The 7,951-nt window shown below is 42.4% G+C and overlaps 1 protein-coding gene across 1 annotated transcript in view; it reads right to left on the bottom strand.

Moving 5' to 3' along the window:
• Window positions 1–223, bottom strand: part of MAPK6 (mitogen-activated protein kinase 6) — a gene marked incomplete at its 3' end in the record, with an annotated part of 33,999 nt that extends 33,776 nt beyond the window's left edge. The window contains exon 1 of the mRNA XM_019663960.1: window positions 38–223. The remainder of the gene's footprint in view (window positions 1–37) is intronic.
• Between the last annotated feature and the right edge of the window lie 7,728 nt (window positions 224–7,951).

Below are 7,951 nucleotides of genomic sequence, written 5' to 3'. Positions count from 1 at the left end.
GCCGGCGCGCCCCGCACACGTACACACACACACTCACGGTACTTCTCCGAGTCATCGAGGGAGTGCGGGACCCGCGGGCAGCCCCCAGTGTCGGCTCAGGTCTCCGGCTGTGCTGGCGGCAGCGGCGTCTCCGAGGCTCTCGCTTTGCCGCAGTCGCCGCCATGTAACCCCGACCCGCGAGAGAGGGCGAGGGAGAGGGGGCGCGGCCTCCTGGAGCCACGCCCCCCGCACGTCACAGGCTCACTCCACGGGTTCCCCCGCCCCCGGCCGGCCCCGCGCGCCTGCACGCGCCGGAATTTCCAACGCTTGTGACTGGGGGCCGCGTGCCGCGGGGGTGGCCCGAGAAGCACGCGGGCTCCTCAGCCGCCTCCGCCAGCCGGGCGAGGGGGGGGGCCTTCTCTGCCTTGCTACTTGCCCCAGCACTAGGGCGCAAAGTGACCAAAACTCCTTAACGAGCGTTTACTGCGCACCTACTACACGCAAGGCACTGGGCAGTCCAAGATGAAAAGGCCTTCATCCCTGTTCCCCGGATGGGCCGGAAACAAGAAATCCGGACCTGAAGATGAATTGGCTAGAAGGCAACAGCCGATTTACAAGGCAAACGCGTTAGAGGCCAAGTGCTAAGAAGGCCATTAATTCTGCCTGAGGGTGTGGAGGAAGGCTTCTAAGTGAGGTCGACACGGGTGACCTTTCAGCTGAAACAGAAGAAACCGATATAACCAGCGGAGGAGGTGAGAGGGAGGGTGTTCCTGCGGAGACAACAAGTGAGCAAAGACCGAGAGGAGGAAAGCACCTGGCTTGTTGTATGCACTGGGAACTAGGCCAGTTTTACAGAAGCGTAGACTCTGGGAAGAGCTGGACCGGGACATGTAGTGGGAAACGTGGATTAGTGCCCACTTAGATGAAAAGCAAACTTATTTTATTTATTATGGCTTATTGAGTCCAAGGAGCCTTTCCAGTGTTTATGTGAAATTTATGTAAGTATTTATGAAATTAGAGACGCTGGTCAGCATGTCTTTTCAATGACTTAATTCCATTCCTGATGAGAACCAAACGTTTGGCAGCCCTTATCCATTATTATGCTTACCTTGAAGCGTGAGGCAAAGACCACTTCAAAGATCCCATAGTGGCTTGAAGTTAAGTGATATGGAGGGAGCTTGAATGCTTTATATTTAAAACAATACCATCTGAATACCAGGTGTGAAGAGGAGATTGTGCGTAGATAAAACCAAGAGAAAGGGGAGGCTTGTTCCAACCCCAGGATTTCTAATTTGTGGATGCAGCCTCTACAACAAGAGTTCCTTACCTGCAACCACTATACATCCCTTACTGACCCTCAGATTCCTAAGACACCTTTCCTCCCCATCCATCAACGTTGGATCACCAGGAGGAAGGGAAGAGGAAAATAACAAGCACTGTGTCTTCCCTGGTGGAGCTAAAAATGTAGTGTCAGCTCCTGACTTCCAGCAAGGACCACCCAAGTAACATGTTAATCAAGCAAAGCCAAGTTCATTGCTTACAGCAGTAAGAGACCATGTTGAGAACCTTAGTCTTAACGAAGGAGGTCTTCAAGAGTAGGATAGTTAGAAGATTCGGAGGATCTGGTTTAAGACAGATCTTTTAATGAAAGAGCATGGTTGAGACTGAGTTAAATTTATGAGATAATCATTTAGGATGAGTGGACACAAGGGAGAGTTTTGAAGCAAGCCTAGAAAAGTAAACAGTTGGTTGATAAACCCAACAGAGTAATCTTGTTGAAGAGAGGGCTGTTTACCCTGATGGTGACGTCAGTCAATAGTCTTGTTCACAAAAATGGACTTTTTTTTTGAGGAAGTTCCAAAAACTGCAATTAAGTTAACTGCAACTTCTTCTTGGGCAAGCATTTCTTGGAATTAAAGTCCTGTTTATGCAGTCAGTTGAGTTGTAAAGTCATGTTAACATAGTCTTAGTTTTTAATCCAATTGTGTAGCTGTAAAGTTTCACTTCTCAGTAGTTTTCTGCTACTTCCTAAGTGAGTAGTGAAATCATTTTGGTGGATTATAACCTGCATTTTTTTAAATAATGAAATAGAACGAAAAACTAAAGAGCATCACCCATAACAAATGGTAAACATTGTTTTGTGAAACTTTTGTTTCAGTTCTGTACCATATTTCAACAAATTGACGTCATCAATTATGAAGTGCCATTATTTTATGTACTATTAAGAAAGTGAAAACTCTACCAAAATATGACGGCCTATTGCTACATCCTATTTCAGAGATATTAAAATGGAGAAAGTACTGCTTAAAATTGGTGAAATATAAGGTATATATAAGTGAGCATACAACATAAAATGTATTTCTACTTTTTGTTTATTATTGCTATGAGCTATGCTATTGTTTAAAGAATTTGAAAGCCCTTGTTGCAGTGGAGGAATACTGGAGAGGAACAGATAAGTATACACCATCAGGCAGCATGAGATGCTTCCTAAGCAAAGATGCAAATTACCTGCTCTTGTTGGAAGTAACAATTAATAATGACTGTAAACATCAGGAAAGGTTTAGTTGGAAGAGAGAATATTTGCACCAGACTTTATTCCATCAGGAAGTATCAAAAAAAAGACATTTCTGGATGCAAGAGTAGAAGGTACAAAGGCGTGAATGTGCCACGTACACTTTGGAAAATGGGAAAAGTCTGACAGGCCCCAGGAAAATGAAGACAAGTTAGCACTAGAATGAGAAGGCCTTGATTGATGCCAGAACTTTTGGATTTATGTAAAGACAGTAGGAGAGGAATGATGATGCAACTAGTTTTTTAGAACAGTAATTCTGGCATGGATGGGAAGGAGAGATTAGATGAACAAGAGATCAGAGACAGGGAGAGGGTAAGAAAATCCATTGTTTTTTCTGCCCTGCATCCAGCCTGCTTTACTGTGGTAAAAATATGCTGATGTCCTTTAAGGATCCACCCTTTCTTTTGTACAGTTGTCCCCCCTTAACCATGGTTTCATTTTCCATGGGTTCAGCTACCCGTGCTCAACTGTATTCCAAAAACATTAAATGGAAAATTCCAGAAATAAACATTCATAAGTTTTAAATTGTGCATTTTTCTGAGTAGCATGGTAAACATCTCAAGCTGTCCTGTTCCATCCCGCCTGGGATGTGAATCATCACCTTGTCCAGTATATCAATGCTGTATACGGCTACCAGCTACTCATGCTTTACTCACTTAGTAGCCATCCAGTTTATCAGATGGATTGTTGAGGTATCACAGATGGAGTGTTGTGTTCAAGTAACCCTTATTTTAGTGAATAATGGCCCCAAACCCATTCACATAACTTTAACTACAGTATATTGTTATAATTATTCTGTCTGATATTACTGTTGTTAATTTCTTACTATAGCTAATTTACAAATTAAACTATCATAGATATGTATGTATAATAAAAAACATAGTATATGTAAGGTTCAGTATTATCTGTGGTTTTAGGCATCCACGGGGGTCTTGGAACCTATACCCTGTGGGTAAGGGGAGGACCACTTTATGAGCTACAAAATAGGAATTGTGTGATTTCACAAAGGAGTTAAATGCTCTTATATTTGTATTTCAAACTGGCATTGTATAATATGAAAATTAAGTCTAAAATTCATGCTAATAAATTTTTAATTTTCCTTACTTAGAATGATATTAAATAGTTATAATAGTTAATTATCTGTCTAAATTTAAAACACCATAACACATCAAGAGAGAGAGACTAGAAAAAAGAAAATAAGCTTTATATTTTAATACATTTAGCTACATTTTTTAGCTACTTTGAAACAAGGGACCATAGAGATTATGTAGCTGGCTTTGAACCACCCCCCCAAAGAGTCGCAACAGCCCTACCCTGAAGAAGGTGGGTCAGGGAAAGATTCCCAAGCTGCCCTCACCACCTTCATTGACAAGGCTACAGCAGGAGAGGCGAGAGAATGAACATTCCTCTGACTGGTGGATAAGGTGTCCAAGGCCATAGCGCGCAGCCACCCATACTCAGAAGCTGCATGTCCTATAGTAAACACCCTGGATTCATTACTCATGGAGGTAGGAAGTGGGGGAGGAAGGAAGACCTTGTTCCGCTGCTGAGGCACATTTTCCTGTGAAAACAATGTTGTAGGTCACGGTTCTCACCCTCATGGTAGAGCTGCATGTGGCTAAATGGGCTTTGAAGAGTTGGCCTGAGAACCTAACCAGTATTTATCACATGGTCTGTCTGGGGGAAATCATTTTCAGTTTCAAACAAACAACCAAGTTAGAAATCAACTTTTGGGAGCATAACTCAGACATACAGAGATACTCTGTACCTTCCTAGCTCAGAAATGCTGAGACCATTGAGAAGGATAGTGTTTGTAAGACCCAGGTAAACAACTAAATGTTAATGAGAAGGTTATTAAAAGTCATAACTTCACTTTATCCTCTGGGTGGTATGAAGAGTTCAGCCCTTAAGATTTACAGCTTGAAGAACTTGATTGCAGGTTCACCAGGGTTGACTGGTCTCTGACAACCAACACACCAAACAAATCCCAGAGACTGTGCACCATAAACCAGATGCCAATCCATTAAGAACACAAAAAAAGCTGTGCTGAGTTGGACTGAAGATTCATCCAATCTGACATTCTCAGACAATGACTGTGAACTTCTATGGTTTATTCATTGTAAACTCTAGTGTTGAGCATAGTGTCTGAATACAGTGTTCTTACGATAAATGTTTGTTGAAAATGAACTGTTTTGAATATTGCAATTGCCCTCTATGACATAAACTTCAGAAAGGTAAGGATTTCCTCCATATAGTCACTCATTTTATTCTATTTTTAAAGCAACTTTCTCCTTAGGGAATCTATTTGGTCATTTTAGTTGCCCATTTCTATGACCAGGTGTATCTACTAGGCTCTTTTTTTTAAGGTTTCGGGGTAGAATTAGATGAATGATTCCAGGTATAACTTCATTACCATTTCGTCAAATGTAGGACAAAACAATTTTGTTAAAAGCTGTCAGTTTTGGGGCCGGCCGAGTGGCGCGTTGGTTAAGAGCTGGCTTGGGACGCCAGAGGGCCCAGGTTCGGATCCCACATATGAGGGCCAATGACACTGCCCTCTACAGCTAAGATGCTGAACCTGGAGCTGGGCTGCCGTGAGTTGCCAGTGATGGCATAGGCTGCAGCTCCTGCTGTAGTGGGTTGCCATGGGCTACCATGTGTAGCCAGCAGCCAGCGTGAGCGGCCAGCAGCCGCAGTGAGCGGCCATCCAGAAGCCGGCGACTGATCTGCCTCACCCGGGAAGAGCGCAATGATGGTGCCAACTTGAGCCAGTGAAGCAACGTCCTCCACAACTAGACTGAAGAACAAAAGGACAGCAACTTGTCTGTTCCCCTTCCCCCAATTCCCCAGTGCTGTTCCCATCCCCCAGTTCTCCAATAAAAATCTTAAAAAGAAAGACAAAACTTTAAAAAAAAAAAGCTGTCAGTTTTGTTTTCCATGTTTTTAGCAAGTTCTAGCATTTTATTGTTATATGACTTTAAAAAACGGTCAACAATAACTCATGGTTCTCTTTCTTGGAATAAAACATAGCTCCAAGCTCATCTTCTTTTAAGTGTGCTTCAGACTAACAATCCTAAATGCATTATCCAAAATCAGTACAGAATGAAACTCATTTGCTGTACTTTGTCCATTCACATAGCTTTGTGCAATTTATCTTTTCAATTTAGATCCATCTGTTTGGAGTTTACTATTCTGGAGAGCTTAAGGACATCTCAGCCCAGAGACTTTTTCTTCTGTGAGCCCACTTTCAGACAGTCCATAAAAGTTTTAAATAAGACAAGTCCCCCAGCAGTAACCCTTGAGGACTCCACTCTGAAATTGGAAGAATCCATCTGGCACCCTGGCAACAACAGTAGACAGCAGACCTGGGAACTGGCCCCAGTTCTGCCATCTACTAGTTGTTAGACTCCAGGCAAGTCATTTAATCTTATCTTTAAAATGGTATAAATAACACCTGCCTCATCTCCCTTGTAGGGTTGGTCCAGGGATTACATGAGATGATATCTGTGAAAACACTCTGAAAATGCTAAATGACTGTACTGTATGAATAAGGGGTGTTATTAATATCTCCATCCAGAATCTTGCCTGTTTAAATCATGGTTTCCTAAAGTTAAGCCAGCACACTCTTCTTTCATTCAATTCATTCCACAGATGTTCTTTAAGTGCCTACTTTATCCTAGGTAGAACTTTCTCCCCATTTTCTTGGTAACTTGGTTGGGTAGGGCTTTTTTTCAATGCTTAATGTGTAAATTGGTAGAAACTTTTTAAAAAGTGTAGCATTTCCTGATTCCATGCTTATTGATCCCTCAAAGGAATGTGGTCAAATAGTGAAGCATGAGACATGCTCAAGCATGTTGCTGCACAGATAGAAGGCCAGACCACAATCGGCCTGCATCTCCCCACAGAAAGCAGAAGTGTCCGCTACTCTCTGCCTAGGAAAGACAGAAGGGAAAGTCCGGAGGCAGGCAGAGATGAGGAAACAGTGAGACAGGGGTGAGGAGTAACTGTAGATCCCAGCAATCAGGATTATAATAAATAGATTTACTTACATGAAACAACTTAAGGCAGCCTCCTTTCATTTAGCCTGTGATCCATTCAGCAAAGAAAAATTTCTTCCATTTTTAGAACCCTCTGAGGAAGGTTTATAGGTATTGTTCCAAAGGATAAATAAAAGGCAAATAATTCTTGGGGAAGAGGGAAAAAGACAATTTTTAAAAATCAATTAGCTGTACAGCAGGTTATGAAGGAAGGAGAAGAAAGAGATTAAAATGGTTCTTTCCCTCCTCCCTCTATGACTCAGAGATTAATCCTAAAAATAATCTTCATCCCAGTATGAGGAAGCTGAACAAAGACACATCTTCACATTGCAACTTCCATGATGGCCTCGGAGAGGAAAGGAACAAAAGGAAAAGGGAGATAGGAAATAGTAATTATTAAAGATAACCTGGAAAAGACTTGACCTATTCAAAAGTGGTGAGGTGAAACTGAAGGCCAGCCTAGCTGTAATGAAACAGGCATTTTCTGTTCTTGCCTTATTCTGAGGTATTTGCATCAGCAAGAATGAAGCCTCGACTTGCCTTTTCAAGCTCATCTCCCACTAACTCTCCTGATGATCCGTATTTTACTCATTCTCATGAATTTTTGTCTTTCAACATCATACTGCTTTCTTTGTATCAGCAACAGGAGGCCCTTTTTTTAGGTGTTTCCTTAGTCATATTTAAGTATGTTGTTTTAAAAGAAAAGCTTTTTATTTTGAAAGTATTTCAAACCTACAGAAAATTTACACATGTAGCAAAATGAACTTTTTCTTTACCTGAACATTTTGAGAGTAAGTTGATAACATGAAACCTGTGGTGGGCATTGAGATGCATTGACCAGATGCCCTTCAAGGAAGGACTTGTTTACCCAGCTGTGGGGACAGTGGTCAGCACACAGCTGTTAGCTGTCATTTCCTTCATGGTGTGCCTGATCTGCAGAGAGCCACCTTGCCCAATGAGATGCCCCTTTACCAGGTGGCGCAAATCCAGCGACTGATCAAGGCAAGGATACAAAGGCCTGGCTATTTCGGTCCTGTGCAGGAGACATCTTTGATGGTCCATTTCTGCTCAAGAGCTCTCATTGGAGTAAGCTGAGACTATCAGCCTGCATCTCAAATCAACTTCTTCCCCTGCCCAATCCTCTTTCTTTCTTCACCCATCCACAGATATCCGTCATGAGAGCTCTACCAAGTAATTATTCTGGACACTAAAGTCTATTTCAGAGTCTCCTTCCTGGAAAACCCAAACTGCCACAGCTGGAGTCAGGAGAGGTCTGAGAAAGCAGATGATAAAATGGGATTTTTTTTTTTAAAGATTTTTATTGGGGAATTGGGGGGATGGGAACAGTGCTGGGGAATTGGGG

The sequence above is a fragment of the Hipposideros armiger genome, unplaced genomic scaffold (assembly GCF_001890085.2).
Source record: "Hipposideros armiger isolate ML-2016 unplaced genomic scaffold, ASM189008v1 scaffold_12, whole genome shotgun sequence".
Classification (NCBI taxonomy): domain Eukaryota; kingdom Metazoa; phylum Chordata; class Mammalia; order Chiroptera; family Hipposideridae; genus Hipposideros; species Hipposideros armiger.
This window is presented reverse-complemented; position numbering and strand designations above follow the sequence as displayed.